Consider the following 14,215-nt stretch of genomic DNA (forward strand, 5'->3'; position numbering starts at 1 on the left):
CCGCTCGGGCTCGGGACTAGACGAGCCTCCGGCTCCGACAATGTGCCAGTTCAGAAGCCCGCGCGGCTCGTCCCCAGCGCCGACCCGTCCCGCTCTGCCCCTCCCCGTCCCTGCCAGGCTCGGACCTGCGCCGCCCGCTAGGGCTGGAAGGCACTAGAAGCGCCGCCGGGGCTACCCAGAGGCCGGGTCCCCGCTCCACTTTGCGCAAACTTGTTTTTCTAAGGTCAGCGCCGCGAGCTGGCTACATCGTCCTCTTAAGGTGGACTGGGGAAGTTGCGGCCGACCTCCGCTCGCCTCCGGATTCTGGCCGCGCGTCTACTCCCCGCTTCCCACTGGCGAGAGGCTGGAGGCGGCGAAGGAGTCGGGGAGTGGAGGCGCGGGGGTCGGGGGGTGTCTGCCTTTTAACCCTCCCCAAGAGGTCGTGCCTCTGAGCCCCAAAGCTGAAGGCCCCTCTTGGGGATGGGTGCGGGCCGGAGGGGCCCGATCCTTTCAGAGCCGGGCCGAGGTGAAGGAAAAGAAGGAAGTAAGTGAACGCAGGGGGAAGGGGAGAGGAAGAAAAGAGTGATGGTACAAAAATAGCGTATGTGTAGGAAGGACTTCGGTGCCGCCTGGAAAAGAGGCGCGGGGAGGAGAGGGAGCGAGAAGGGGGCTGTGGCGGGGAACCAGAGGGGAAGGGCTGGGGCCCTCCTAGGGAGGTGGGAGCCCCCTGGCCAGGTGTCTCGGTGGTGGAGGGCAGATTGAGGGGGTGGGGAGGCCCAGGCCGGGGCGTGTGTGGGAGAGCGGGGCCCTGAAGGCCTGGGTTCCAGGAGAAGGACAGGCCCGGAAGAAGATGAGGGGTGGGAGCCGGGGCCAGAGGCTTGGAGTTGGAGAGGACAGAATCTCGGTTTTCCTGGAGGGAACGCTGTTCCTGTAGCAGCCAGGTCAGTGATGGGGAGTGTCAGTGTCCTGATCACCTGGCAGAAGAAGGCTCCGCACTGTGGGAGGAACACAAGTTCAAGACCCGCTGCTAATGGGAGAGAATTTTGCTTCACACAGTGGCAGTTAAGAGGATAGGAATGACACAAGGTGAGAGAAGGCCCAGCCCTGTAAATGGACAGAAAGTTGAGGCCCAGAGAGGGAATAGGTTTGCTTAAGGCCACACAGCAAAGCTTGGGAGCAACAAGATTTGAATTCCTGTTTCCCAGGTTAAAGACCTATGCAAAGTAACACTACCACCTCCCCTACTGCCCCAAGCCTCCTGGTTAAATGCCACCAGGTCCTGCTGTTGTGCAGGGGGGCAGGGAGGGTGCCACACTTGAGAACATGGGCTGAACTCCCTGGGTTCAAATCCCCTGGCTACTGTTATGAGCTGGGTGGACTGGAAAGTACCTTACCTCTTCTGTGCCTCAGCTTCTTCATCTGAAATGAGGCCAGCGTGAGTCTCAATTGTGAGGATTAGATGAGTTAATATTTGTAAGACATGTTAAAAAGAGCCTAGCATATACCAAGTGCAGCATAAGCATTTGATAAATAAGTGATGTGTTTGACAGCAGTCCTTGAGAACCCACAGGGTTTTGGGCAGCATTTGAAGTGCAAGGGAATTTTCATTTCTTTGGGTGTGGGAGAGCACGAGGTCCCTGTCCATGGGGAATTTATATTCTAGTAGGGGAGACAGATAAGTGGACAAGTAGAAATAATTAATGAAGAACGGAAGATTGAACTTAGAGAAGGAGAGGGGTGAGCATATTTTGATGAGGGGGCCAGTAGGACCTCCCTGAGACATGGGTTGCTGAATCACAAGTAGGATCAACAACGGGAAGATTTGGGGAGAAAGATGTTCCAGGAAGAGGGCCCAGCACAAGGAGGGGAAGGCCCCTGGCAGCTAGGCTGGAGGAGAGAGAGCACAGCATGCAGGAGTGGGGAGGGTGGGATGGTCTCCAAGACCTGGGTAAAGAGCCTGCATTTATTCTGCAGTTGGGAGACCCCTAGAGGGTTTTCAGCACGGGAGGGCCATGTCTGATTTATGTGTCTAAAAGGCCACTCTGCAAGCGTAGGGTGGACTGGAGAGAGGGGTGTGGAATTGGGCACCAATGAGAAAGGATATTGTTCTGGGGTTATCCTGGTATCTGATGTGGGGCCAGGGAAGGTCTCCATCTCTTCAGGCCACATCTGGTCTAGACCATGAAGGTGACCAGGGAGGCTCCTGGGAAAATCTGTCACCAGACTCTATCTGGGGTGGGAGTGGAGATGGGGGCTGCTGATGAAGTCAGAGAAGAGGCAGCCTCCTGCCCTGGACTTCCAGAAGGCTCTGCTGTTCAGTTCCCCAAGACACACACACACACTCACAAACCTGCCCGGGGATTAGGAAACTGGGGATTAGGGAAGGATAATAATTGAACCACCTGCTATTTATATATAGCACCTTTGGCAAAGGCGCTCAGCAGGGCTTCCCTCATTTCTCCCTCAGGAGGGGGCCCTGACCCTTGTTCTCTGTCCACATAAAAATCATCCTTGGCCAATCTCAAGGCTGAGAAGCCATTGAGACCCACGGGCTATGGGTAAACTGAGGTGAGGGGCAACTTGTCTGAGGCCACACAGAGAGATTATGGCAGATAATTGACATGAATCAGCCACCCCCACAGCAGGAGGTCTGGGCTGCCCTACTTTAAAATCTAACTGCCTTCACACATATTCATTCATGCACTCAACAATGCTTATTAAGCATCTGCTGGGTGCCAGGCACTGGGAATGCAACAGTTGGAAAACAGATAAAAATCCCTGCCCTCAAGGAGCTGACATTCTAGTGGGAGGAAACGAATTGATAAGTTCGTCAAATGGGATGGGTGCTACGGGGTTGGGGGAATTAGCCAGGGCAGCGGCCCAGGAGCGCTGATGAGAGGGATAGATTGCAATTTTGAAAAGGGATCAAGGAAGGTCTCACCGAGGAGGTGAGATGGGAAGCCAGGGGTGGTTGCATCCCTGCATTTCCTGCTTGACTCTTCTTCCTCTTACTCCTAGAGGGCACAATCTGTCAGCAAATCCTGCCTGCTGGGCCTTCTCATCACAACCAGAGCCAAACTACTTCTCAGCACCTCCGCTGCTTCCGCCCTCGTCTGAGCCTCCACCTCTCTCACCTGGGCGCCCTATTTCCACCTTGTGCCTTCTGTCGATTCCTCGACTCAGCAGCCTGAGGAATCCTTGCACAGAAGTCACATCACATTCCTTCCCTGTTGTCAAGGGAAGAAGACAAATGGGCACGAGGAGGAGAGGATCAGGGGCTTGGAAGCCAAGATTTTGCCGATTTGACTTATGCAACTTGGGCAAAACAAAATGTTGAGCCTCAGTCTTTTCATCTGTGAAATGGGGATAACAAACTCTGATATGATGGGGTCAGTAGTGACAAAGAAGTGAAAGCAGCCATGATAGCATGGCAGGGAGTTTGGCCGTCGCAGGGGGGTGGATGACACCCTTGTGTGTTCTAGGCCCTTTGAAATACGTTATCTGAAGCCTCAGCAACTCCACGGGGTTCCCAGAGGTGAGGAAACATGCCCAGAGACAGAACACGACTTCACCAGGGCCACCCTGTGGGGCATGCTGGCACCTGCACAGCCCAACTTCACCTGGTTCCAGCCCTGCCCGCGCTCTGCTCCCCACTTCCCGTAACCCTGGGCTGGCGTCAGCAGGCAGGCCTGCCAGGAGGCTGGAGCTGCCAACGACCTATTTTTCTGGGCAAGAAGAGCCATTTGGAGTTAGAGGTCTCAGCTGTGGAGCCAGAACAATAAAAATAAAAACAGCGTGGACTCCTGGGCAGCCTGGACCAGGGAACCAACTGCCCCAAGAGTTGCTGCTCACCAGGCTGAAGAACAAGTGGGGTGGGGGGATGGGAGATGGGAGTGACCTTACTGAGCCCCTGCTGTGTCCTCTGGCCCTTGCAGAGTAAGGGTAATCTCTAAGGCTCACAACAGCCCCTTTCTCTGGGTTGCCAGACCAGTCAGGATTTGAACTCAGTTTTCCAAACAATTCCCATCTGTTCGGCATCCACTATGCTTTACAGACTGTGACATTCATACCACACCTGGGAGGGTGAGCTAATCATTCCCTCATTTTACAAATGAGGCAGCTCTGCTCACACGACACCTCCTTGAGAGGTCTTGCCAGACCACCCTGTTAAAGTAGTCACCCCCACCGCTGCCCAATATGCCCTACCCTCTTCCCTACTTTATTTTATCTTCATAGCATGCATCATGACCTGCTAATATTGTGTGTCTCCATTGCATTTTTTCTGTCTCCCTAACTAGCTCCAGGTCAGTTTATCCTAGTGGCTTACACACTTCAGTGGTCTCTCAGACTAGCCCCGTAGGACGAGTTGTTTTGATGATCTGTGCTTCCTTTGGGGTAATGATAGGACCTTGCCTGAAAGGGTTCTTGTGAGGGTTAAATGAGTTAACATAGGTTAAGCGTTGGCCAGTGCCATTGTTTTGTCCTAGAGCTGCAGCCCCAGGCCCTTCAACAGTAAACAGTAGGTTGTCAATAAATATGTATTAAATTTTAAAACTGGGCTGGGCATGGTGGCTTACACCTGTAATCCCAGCACTTTGGGAGGCAGAGGTGGGAGGATTGCTTGAGCCCAGGAATGCTAGGCTACAGTGACCTATGATTGCTCCACTGCACTCCAGCCTGGGCAACAGAGCGAGACCCTATCTAAAAAAGTAAAAATAATAAGTAAATAAATGAAGTGCTCTGCCCACGATCCAATCTCAGGGCAAGGAATTGGCACAACCTGGATTTGAAGGTGGGTCTCTATGAGCCTGTGCTTCAATCCATCCCACTTCATAATCACCTCTCCACAGGCCTCCCTCCAACCACAGCTGTACAGGAATCAGAGCTTTGGTTCTACAACGTGAGCTGATACCAACAGTCCCTGGAGGGATCGTTAAAACACTGATTCCAGGGCCTCAGCCATGGAGTGTCTGATTCAGTAGGTCTTAGGTAAGGTCTGAAAATTTGCATTTCTAACACAGTCCGAGGTGATACTGATGCTACTGATTCAGGGATCACACTTTGAGAACTGCTGAATAGACTGCCATTCAAGCCAAGGTGAGACTCCTTTGTAAGCCCAGCCCCAGTTTCCCTGTTGGTTAGTCTTTCCATCCCTCTAGTTTCTGTCTTCCCCTTAGGGTGAAGGCAGAGAACAGGACAGCCCTTGGCTTGCTGTAGAGACTATAGCCAGTGCTCCGAAGCCTAGGGGCTGTGACAGATCATCAAGCCAGGGCCCAGGGGAGCTTTGCTGTAATTAGTGCTTTCCTGGGGAAGTTAGCAATTGAGCAACTCAGCAGGCAGGCAGCTCATAGGAGCCCATCAGGGGTGGGACCACACTGTCAGACCCTAAACACTGTTCTGAGGCTCTGGGGATCTGGCTCCACCCAGAGCCGAGCCCAGCTGTGCTGAGCTGAGCCCTCCCCAAAACCTGTGGGTAGGCATCCCTGTACTGGTGGTGTTGCGGGGGCAGACAGCTGATTGGCTCAGCCATCACTGAGAGACCTGGGCTTGATGATTTCCAGGTCCTTCTCTGGTGCCCAGCACCGGGCCTGCTGAAAAGTCTTAGACACACAAGGATCTGGTGGATGAAATAAGGAATGAACAGATGACCCTAACTCCAGTTCTGATGGGACAGTATAGCTCGGTGGCTAAGAGATATGCATGCAATTCCAGACTCTGCGCCTCACTATCTGTGTGATCTCAAATGGGTCTCAGCCTCAGTTTTCTCATCTGAAAATGTGTAAGGGCAGGATTAATGCATAAAGAGGAGATCGACAGACAGAGATAGAGAGAGACAGAGAAAATATGCACCAATGCATGGCAGCTGAGAATGATGTTTGTTGCCCACTCCATCTCATTCTGTTCATGCAGTTTCTCAGGCAAAATACCTTGGTGCCCTCCTTGACTCATCTCTTTCTCTTTCTTCCCTGCCAGCCAATCCTCTTGGCTCTACCTTCAAAATAAACCCAGAATCCAACCACTCCTTCCCACCTGCATCACACTCTGTTCCCAGCACCTTCATTTCTCACCTGGATTAGTGCAGTCACTTCCTCACTGGCTCCCTGCTTCCTGGACTCCACACCTTGTTGCTTCTTCAATAAAAGCCCCCCAATGGCCTTCCATTCCTTCTCTTGGAGTAAAACCTGAAGTTCTCAATGCAGCTCAAAAGGCCCCCTGTGATCCCCTGCTTCACTGACCTGGTCTCCCCACACTCTCTCCCTTGCTCACTCCACTCCAGTTAATTCATCTCAGTATTCCTTGAACATGCCCAGCAGGTGCCTACCGCAGGACCTTTGCACGGGCTGTTCCCTGTGCCTAGAACCCTCTTCCCCAGCTAGCTGCCTAGTTTGCCCCTGACTCTTCCTTAGGGTCTCTGCTGAAATATCACCTCTGCTGAGAAGCATGTCCTGACCACTCAGCTAAAACTGTCCCATCACTTCCTATTCCCTACTCCACTTTATTTTTTGATAGCATTTCCATTTCTTACAGCATATCAATGTTATACATTTGACTGGTTGCATGGCTCTCTCCCACTGATCTTTGAACTCCATAAGAGCTCTTTGCCTTTGTTCCCCAGCACCTGGAGCTGAGCCCACACAGAGCAGGGCCTCATGCAAAACTACTGATAGAGTGAAAGAAGGAGCAGGAAGCAGGATGCAGCTCTGTCCATGAGGGCACTGGTGGCTGGATCCAGGGGCTCAGGCTCTGCCACCCTGAGGGCCTGGCGTGGCCTGGGTTTCCTGAAGGAACAGGTGTCCTCGTTGAACTCCCGGCTGCTTTCCTGGGCAGGGAAGCCAAGACTCTAGTTGGCCTCATTCCTGTACCCAAGAGAGGAAGTGTCTGTCCCTGGGTAGGAACTAGTTTGGCTCTCAGGGAAAGCCTAAACGACACATACCACTTTCTCTGCTGCTACAGATTCTGATTGGGACGATCGCCTCTGGGTAGCAGTTGGCCACACCAGCCTTCATGCTGCCGCTGCTGCTGGAGCAAGGAGGGAAGTGGATTGGGAAGTCTCCCAGAGCCCTTTGGTCTGTACCTGATGGGAGCCTCATAGCTGTACAAATGAGGAAACAGAGGCTCTACCTGACCAACATACTGGGTTAGTGGCACAGCAAGGCTATAAACCCAGATCTTTTGATAGCAGATCCCTTAGTCTCTCTCATTGCTCCCAACTCACACCCTGCTGCCCCAATGCCTACAACCCTGGGATGGTTCATACTTGAAATTCCACCATTATAGTTTTCTTTCTCACTGTGTCTCATTCCCTCTTCAGCAAAAAAGGTGGTAACTATCCCTATGCATCTCTGGGAATAGATGAGGAGACTGAGGTGCAGAGAGGGAAATGGGTGGCCTGAGCTCTCACGGCCTGTAGGCATGACAGGCCACGTTAGAAAATATTATTCTGTTTATCCTCTTTATGTTTCTTCTCTTCAGCTTCAAGCAAATAGTTGGGCTTAGTAAACAGGTGCTGTAGGGATTTAGGCAGAAAAATGAAGGCCCCTTAGTCTTTAGTGAGGTCTAAAACCAAAGAGATTCCCAGGAAAGACTGGGAGAGGTTGGGGGCAAGCACATTGGAGAAGCTGGAGGGGATCAGGCTGACAGGGGGTGCTGCCCCCACCCCAGCAGGATTGGGGAGGGGACAGGGCCTCCAGGGCAGGCCTCATGGTGGCTCCAGGTAGCCATACCTGTGTCTCAAGGCCTCTGCCCTCATGGAAGACCCCACAACCTCACAGGGTGGCTGAGATGGGGGTCCCTCAGCGTGGAACAATGGGCACAGCCTCCATCAGTCAACAGATATTTATTGAACACCTACTATGGCCAGGGGCTCAGCTGGATGCTGGAAATGAGATAGTCACAGTTCCTGCACTCAAGGCATTCGCATTCTAGTGAGGGAGATGGAAAGATAAACACGTGAGTTAGGGGGAGGGGATGCTGTTCTATGCAGTGGAGGTCTCACTCAGGGAGTGGTTTCCTAAGGAAAGTATGAAGGAGAGCCACAGGAACACCAGGTGAAAGGAACGGCCAGTGCGAAGACCCTGGGAAGACCCTGGGATAACAAGTTCGAGGGCAACTGGGCAGCCAGGCAACGGGAAACTAGTCAGGAGTGAGGCAGGTGATGAGGTTAGAGAGGAAGCAGGGCCCAGTCTGCTGGGCCATGCAGGCCAAGGCGAGGCCTTCAGCTTTTACTCAGAGCCAGATGGGAGCCACTGTGGGATTAGGAGCCGAGGAGCTGCAGGCAAGCAGTGTGGACAGATTCGTGGAAGCCACCTCAAATGTCCAGAGACTCTCTAAGACCCTGGATCTGAGCAGCCTCTGGAGAGGAGAGAGCCCCAAGAATGACCAAGGCTGGGCTTGCTTCACGTCACCCCCATGGGATACATTCACAGACCAGATGAATTTAAGTAATTCGGGGCTTCTCAAACTTTATTCTTGTTAAATGCAGATTCTGACTTAGTAGGTTTGTAGCGGGGCCAAGATTCTGCATTTCTGGTAAACTTCCCGGTGAGGTTGAAGCTGCTGGTCCCTGGACTGCCCTTTGAGCAGTGAAGATTTAAAGGAAAGAAATGGCCACGTCCGGCCCAGCTGTGTCTGTGATTTGAGAATCATACCTGTTGCGCGGCTTCAAGGCCGTCATTCAGGGCTCTTGACAAATTGAGCAGGCCCTCCACTCAGCCTGTTGCTTCCAAAACCAAATGGGTCTTTCCCCAGCTCCCTGCTTCCTCTGTGACATGGGAGTGGTCAGTGTGGGCAGTGGGCTCCGGAACCAGCTTACTTGGGTCCAGATTCCAGCCGTGGCAGCTACAGGTGGCAAGACTGTGGGGAAATGATTTTATTTGTCTTATCATTTAGTTTCTCATGTGCAAAATGGAAAATTCATGATAGCTTCTTTACAGAGCTATTTGAAGATTCAAAGGAATAATATATAACAAAAGTCTGGCACACAGGAGGGACTTAATAAATGTTATATCACTTTCCCTTCAGTTTCACCTGTCCTTTAAAGTAGTGATCTATATACCTTTATCTCATTATTTCAAATTTTTCTATTTTTGTGTATGTTCTATGAAGTACACAACAAAGAAATATATAAAAATTTGTAAAGAGTATCAAATGTACATACATTGAGGAATACATGTTTAAAACGTTTTTACTAATACGGAATATGATATAAAAAAGTTTGAAGATCACTGTTTTGAAGCCCAGTGGAATTGATAGAAATAGAGACTCTCAGGGCTGGAATAGATTTTAAAGGCCTTCAATTTCCCTGGCACCCACTCTCCCATCTGATGCCCAAAACCCTTGGTTGCACTAGATTGCCTCCAGTGGTGGGGAGCTCACTACCTTTCCAGGCAATCCATTTTGTACAGCTCTAGGAAGTTTCCTGAGCCCAGTGCCTATCTGTATTCTAGCTGCCTCTGAGTTCCCAGGAACTGACTGAACTGCTCCTCCTCTTATACTACTGTGTCAGAGCCCTGGGATCTCCCAGGGGCCCAGTGCCAGGTTGTGTGCAGAGTGGGTCCTAAATAATGTCCTATGAATGAGAGGGAGTGGAAGATGAGGATGAGAAGGGTGATTCTGACAACTGTCATTTGGAGGTGTGTTAACAACTCAGTGCTGTTTTCCCCCCTGGGAGTGTGTTGATCTGTGTAACTCTGAATCTGTATCTATTCGTTTGGATTTATTTGCATGTGTTTGTACATATGTGTGTGTATGCATGCATCGTGTGTTTTGCTGTGTGGCTGTATATGAGTGTGTGTGTATGTGTTGCACTGCAAATATCCACATGTGCTGTGCCTGTCTTTCTCTGTGTTTCTGCATGTGTGCCCAGGTGTATGTCACTGTGGAGTGTCTGTCTCTGGTTTGTTTGCATGTGTGTGAGTGCTACACATGTGTGGGCATGTGCTGTTTGCACTGTGTGTGTGTGTGTGTGCACATCTCTCTCTGTTTCTTTGTGTGTCTGTGTGCCTGGGGCCCTCTTTTGTGTGTCTGTGGGTGTGTGTGTGTCTGAATCTGCAGGAGTGTGTTTCTCTTCCCTGCTCAGCCCTTTCAGGGGGCTGGGGTGACTCGCTGCAGCCTGGTCGACTTAAGGCCGTCTGACTGGCAGGCAGCATGGGTTCCACACCCTCGTCTCCTGCTCTGCTGTGCTAATCACTGGGTTATATGCAGATGGCAAATGTGTGGCTGCCAGGCTTGGAGGAGGGACTGTGGAGTGGGGGTGTGCAGATGAGCAGACACCAAAGAGCGAAAAGACAATTTAAAAGCAGAAAGGGGGAAAACAAGCCTGCTTGGCTTTGGAGTTATGGGTGTGGGGTTCTTTCCAGAGGCGTGAATTTTATTAAGAGGATGTGATGACTACTATGTCTTCCTTCCCCTAATCAAGTAAGAGTCTTGGAATCACAGGATTCTAAACTCTCGGAATTTTCGAACTATAGAATACTAGAATCTCAGCCGAATGCAACTCTACACTCATAGAACCTCTTCAAGGACCCTAATCCTCCTGGGATTTTAGCATCTTCACATGCACATGCAGTTCTTCTTGTCCCCCTTCTCTTTGTGTAGAATCATGGCCAGGAAATGACCTTGAAAGTTCATCTAGTCCACCCCACCCTGGCTCCGGGCAGGGCAGTGGAGACTGAGGTCCAGCCAGTGAGGACATTCTTGGAAGTGTTGCACTGGAATCTTCCCTGGCTCCCTTGCTGGACAAGGACTTGTTGCCTGAAGGGTCTGGGGTCTCATATTATTCTCCCCACCACCACCTTCTGCAGGGACTGAGTTCCTGGCAAAGACAAAGGCACCTGTGTTCCCAGGATATGTTCTCAGCAGTTCGGGAGCTGGCACAGGCTGCAGGTGTGGGGAGAGTAAAGGGGCGGGGCTCGGTTCCCCTGAGATCCTCCTTTGGTGGAGGTTCAGTAACTCAACCTGGGGTGGGGGTGGGTGGCTAACCAGGCAGCCACATGCATGCCCCAGGATATTCAGTGGGGTGTCTTGTTCCTCTTATTGCTTCCTCTTACTGCTTAAAAGAGTAGACTATGTCCAGTCGGGCACGGTGGCTCATGCCTGTAATCCCAACACTTTGGGAGGCTGAAGCAGGCGGATCATCTGAGGTCAGGAGTTCAAGACCAGCCTGACCAACGTGGTGAAACTCTGTCTCTACCAAAAATACAAAATTTAGCCAGGTTTGGTGGCAGGCACCCGTAATCCTGTAATCCCAGCTACTTGGGAGGCTGAGGCAGGAGAATCGCTTGAACCAGAGAGGCAGTGAGCTGAGATCATGCCATTGCACTCCAGCCTGGGGGACAAGAGCGAGACTTTGTCTCAAAAAAAAAAAAAAAAAAAAAAAAACAGACTATGTCCTGTCTCAGGAACCCCAGGAGCCATGGACTGTCCCTGAGGGAGGGCATTGCACTGTACTTTGAAACCCTCCAGGACTCACCTACACTCTTTAATGTGGCAGCTTTTCAGGCTCTGGCTACTAGCCATCCCCTCCCTCCCTCCCTCCCTCGCTTCCTCCTTCACTCCCTCCCTTTCACATATGTCCAGCCACAGTGAACTCCCCTTTTCACCTTGAATCTACTTGACTTCATGCTTCTGAATGTTTGCACAGGCTCTCTTTCCTTTTTATCTCTTCTTCTTGGTGCAAACCCTTGTTCATCCATGGAATACAAGCTCTCACTCAATTGTAAGCACCATGAGAGTTTGGTTTATTTAATACTTTATTTCCCAGAATCTACAACATTTTGCACACATTAGGTGTTGAACCAATGTTTGTTAAATGACTAACTGACTGAATGTATGGTTCAAAGTCAGCTAATTTCCACTCTAAAGCCTCAATTCTCCAACCACTTCTAGATATTTCCCTGGGGTCCACACCACGCCCGAGATTACCTGTGGTTGTGAGCCCTTGCTTACTTCTTCACCAGACAGGGAACCTCTTGAAGCTGGAGCCATGTCTGATTAATCTTTTTACCTGTAGCATCCAGTTCGGGGCCTGGTACCCAGCAGGTGCCCAGCAAATGTGGGGCCCTTGCCAGCAGCCTGGCTTGGTGACTTGAAATCCCCTGTCGGTCCCAACTGCATGCACCGGTCCAAGCTGTTGGCAACATCTGCCTCAGAGTCTCATTTGCAATTATATGTTCTCAGGCTCTTACCACCTAATATTTAATAACCAGGCGGCTGCCCTTTTCTGGCAGCCAGTTAAGTCCCTGATTGCCTCTTGTCTGAACTTGGCCCCAAGTGAGGCAGGGACTGCTTTGGGGTTAAGTGTAAAGTCTGTGTCCTGAGTCGGGGGCTAGCATAAGGCCAGACCCTTGGAGATGGAGGAAGGAACGGCTGCTGGCTCAAGGCTCCTGGGTGACATTACCAGGCAAGAGGCATATTGGGCATTTGCTCCAACTGGCTCCACCTCTCCTCCCCTGCCATGTAGGTCAATGCCCGCTCCTGGCCTCATAACAGGGGAGGAGGAAGGAAGGAAAATTGTTAATGAGAGAGTCCCTGACTCACATCTGATTGATCCAGGAAAAAGAAAGGGGGATTCCACCTGGGCTGTGTCCCAGCAGGAAAGGTGGTTCTATCCTGTGTGGCTTGGCCACCAGGAGCCAGGGCAGTCCCTGTGAGGGCCTATGGTGCCACGGAATGGGGCTCTGGCAGCCGTGCCAGCCTCTCCTGGCACAAGGCTGGGGAATCCTTCCAAGTTGGCTGTGGAAGGAGATGAGGCAATGGTGATGACCTGACCCTAGGGGTAACCCAAGCTGCTGCCCAGCTCTGTGAAACGCTGCAGGCCCAGGGAGGCGTGGGTCAGTTTTGAAGGCTGACCTCTGCAGAACTGCTGGGGTGAGAGGACACAGAGAGGCCAAATGACATCCAGAGGTCATGGGAGGCTCCAGAAAGGGGAACAGCAAGCACAAAGTCTCTGAGGTTGGGCACTGCTACTGAAGCCCGAGGTCCAGAGAAGGACTTACACCTGGGAATCTCAGACTTTGGATCCCAGAGGGCATTTTGCAGGGTCAAGAGACTTGCTTTCTGGGTCTCACTCTGCCCCTAATAAGCCCAGTGACCTGGACAAGTCACCCTGGTGTTTATACTGTCATCGCACATGTTGGGCAACGTGACTGCCCGACCCGTTCCTGCGTGGAGTCCTGTTATCCCCTCAGAGGTCATTTGGCCCAGTCCAGGAATCTGAGACCAGAAATGCTGCTCTGTTGATGGACAGGGCTGGTCCCTTTAGAAGGTGGTGCTTAGTATAGAACACTATGCTTCCCCAATGGGCAGTGTTTACCAGCACTTACTGTGTGCAAGGGCCATGCTCGATAAACCCTCTGCCAACATACACAGTCTCAATCACCTGTGCCATCCTTGTCCCTTCCCTTTCCCTCTCCTGTTCATCATCCTCAGGTCCTGTGACAGTATCTTTAAAACCCAGCCCAGCCCTCATCCACCATCTCGTCCCACGTTCCCCCGCACTGCCCTCGTAGACCACAGCTGCTCTCACACCCATGGCTGTACCAGCCTCTTTTCAGCTCCCCTGCACCACCCTGGCCCCTGCAATCCATCCCCTACCGGCAGCCAGGAGGCCTTTGAACCATCAAAATCAGATCACGTCCCTCCCCTGCTCTGAACCTCCAGGGACTGCCATGGTGCTTCCAGTCAAACTGAATCCTACAGCCACGCTGCTCTACGTGGCCAGTCCCCACTCTTCTCCATACTGAGGTTGTCCGTCTTTGCTGCCCACTCTGCTTCAGCCACACTGGCCTCCATCTTCTCCTCAAATGTGCCCCTCAGTGCGTCCTCAAATGTGTCCAACCTGGGGCCCTTCAAGGCTGTTGATGTCACCTGTGCCTTAGTTCAAATGCCTCCTCCCAGAGTATCCTTCCTTCGTTCTCTAAAAGACCCCCCCTCCTTACACCTGGCCCCTTGTTATCCTATTTCCAAGTTTTATAGCATTTATCACTTTCTCCTATTTCTTTTATTTATTTACGTGCACTCTCCCCCACCTGGAATGCAAACTTCGTCAGAACAAGACTTAGTCCCTGTTGTTTCCTGCTGGTCCCCAGGGCCTAGAAGGCACCAGCACATGGCAGGGACTCCATGGAATTTGTCAGAGGAGTGATGACATGGCCTCGAGGGATGAGTGTAGTAGTAGTATCCCATTTAATAGAAAGCCCAGCAATGCTAGGTGCCTGTGCAACTTATCAAACTTGTG

The 14,215-nt window shown here is 51.7% G+C and overlaps 1 protein-coding gene across 1 annotated transcript in view; it reads right to left on the bottom strand.

The window, feature by feature from the left end:
• Nucleotides 1–519, bottom strand: part of LOC105512773 (tyrosine-protein phosphatase non-receptor type substrate 1) — a 45,456-nt gene extending 44,937 nt beyond the window's left edge. Inside the window, exon 1 of the mRNA XM_011943370.1 lies at nucleotides 126–519. The gene's annotated coding sequence lies outside the window, so the exon portion shown is untranslated. The remainder of the gene's footprint in view (nucleotides 1–125) is intronic.
• Between the last annotated feature and the right edge of the window lie 13,696 nt (nucleotides 520–14,215).

The sequence above is a fragment of the Colobus angolensis genome, unplaced genomic scaffold, assembly GCF_000951035.1.
Source record: "Colobus angolensis palliatus isolate OR3802 unplaced genomic scaffold, Cang.pa_1.0 Scaffold219, whole genome shotgun sequence".
Classification (NCBI taxonomy): domain Eukaryota; kingdom Metazoa; phylum Chordata; class Mammalia; order Primates; family Cercopithecidae; genus Colobus; species Colobus angolensis.